The sequence below is a fragment of the Bison bison genome, unplaced genomic scaffold (genome assembly GCF_000754665.1).
Source record: "Bison bison bison isolate TAMUID 2011002044 unplaced genomic scaffold, Bison_UMD1.0 scf7180017864451, whole genome shotgun sequence".
NCBI classification, from domain to species: domain Eukaryota; kingdom Metazoa; phylum Chordata; class Mammalia; order Artiodactyla; family Bovidae; genus Bison; species Bison bison.
Window position 1 is genome coordinate 8,143,175 of NW_011495013.1, and position 2,191 is coordinate 8,145,365.

Genomic DNA, 2,191 nt, shown 5'->3' on the forward strand with positions numbered 1-2,191 from the left:
TGTGATCACTGACCTAGAGCCAGACATCCTGGAATGTGAAGTCAAGTGGGCCTTAGGAAACATCACTACAAACAAAGCTAGTAGAGGTGATGGAATTCCAGTTGAGCTATTTCAAATCCTGAAAGATGATGCTGTGAAAGTGCTGCACTCAATATGCCAGCAAATTTGGAAAACTCAGCAAGTGGCCACAGGACTGGAAAAGGTCAGTTTTCATTCCAATCCCAAAGAAAGGCAATGCCAAAGAATGCTCAAACTACTGCACAATTGTACTCATCTCACATGCTAGTAAAGTAATGCTCAAAATTCTCCAAGCCAGGCTTCAGCAATACGTGAACTGTGAACTTCCAGATGTTCAAGCTGGTTTTAGAAAAGGCAGAGGAACCAGAGATCAAATTGCTAACATCCGCTGGATCATGGAAAAAGCAAGAGAGTTCCAGGAAAACATCTATTTCTGCTTTATCGACTATGCCAAAGCCTTTGACTGTGTGGATCACAATAAACTGTGGACAATTCTGAAAGAGATGGGAATACCAGACCACCTGACCTGCCTCTTGAGAAACCTATATGCAGTCAGGAAGCAACAGTTAGAGCTGGACACGGAACAACAGACTGGTTCCAAATAGGAAAATGAGTACGTCAAGGCTGTATATTGTCACCCTGCTTATTTAACTTCTATGCAAAGTACATCATGAGAAATGCTGGACTGGAAGATACACAAGCTGGAATCAAGATTGCCGGGAGAAATGTCAATCACCTCAGATATGCAGATGACACCACCCTTATGGCAGAAAGTGAAGAGGAACTAAAAAGCCTCTTGATGAAAGTGAAAGAGGAGAGTGGAAATGTTGGCTTAAAGCTCAACGTTCAGAAAATGAAGATCATGGCATCTGATCCTATCACGTCATGGGAAATAGATGGGGAAACAGTGGAAACCAATCTTACATTTATTTAAGCACACCAGATTAGATTGTCAGATTGCCTAAAAAGACCCAATAAATATATGCTGTTATAACCCCAGTGCAAGCACAGAGGTCCTCACATATGGATTAAGGAGACAAAAGAGGGAGAACCAGAGAGATGGCAATGGGAGGACTCAGCTCAATACTGCCAGAGGAATGCAGCCATGAACAAAGGATTGTGGACCATCTCTAGAAGCTAGAAAATCAAAGTAACATATTCTTCCTGGTTAAGATAAAAGCCTACCAAAGCCTTGATGTTAGCCCAGTGAAAGTTGTTTCAGACTTCTGGACCATAACTGTGAAATAATAAAGAAATTTATGTTGTCTTAAGCCACTAAGTTTGTAGTAATTTGTTACAGCAGCAACAGCAAACTGAAAGAGATCTCAAATCAACTATCTAAGCATTTACCTTAAGAAACTACAAAAAGAAGCCAAAGGAAAAAAATTTAAGAGCAGACTTCAATGAGACTGAAAAACAATTGAGGAAATCAGTGAAGTCAGAGGACTCTGCTATGAAGTTTCTTGTACATGTGCATGCATTTCTGTTTGATACACATGATTATAAGTGGAATTGCTAGATGAAGTGATGTGCGTATGTTCAGCATCAACAGATGTTTCCCAAGCTGTTTTCCACAGTGTTGTGCCAGCTCCCATTCTTACCCGCAGTGTATGAATGTTCCCGTTGCCCCACATCCTTGCTAGTCCTTTTTACTGTATTTTTGCCTTTTTCCCTTTAGTCAGAGTATATTGTGATATCTTTGTGGGTTTAGCTTTCATTTCTTTGATAATTCATGATGGTTGTGTACTTTTTCACATGCTCGTTGATCATTTGGGTATCCTCTTGAAATTTGTTCCAGTAACTTGCCTGGGGGTTTTTTTTTTTTTTTTTGAGTATAATTGCTTTACAATATTATGTGAGGGTCTTCTGTCCAATGACGTGAATCAGATACATGTGTACATATATCCCACCCCCACCCCTCTGGGTCATCACAGAGCACTGAACTGAGCTCCCTGTGCTATACCGGAGGTTCCCACTAGCTAATGTATTTTGTACATTGTAGTGTATATATGTCAATTCTAATCTCCCTATTCATCCTACTCACCTTCCCCTTCTTACCTGTGTCCACATGTCTGGTTCATCTGTGCCATTTTTCTAGATTCCATATTATGCATTCACATACAGTATTTGTTTTTCTCTGATTTTCTATTGAGCTTTCTTTAACTGATTAGTA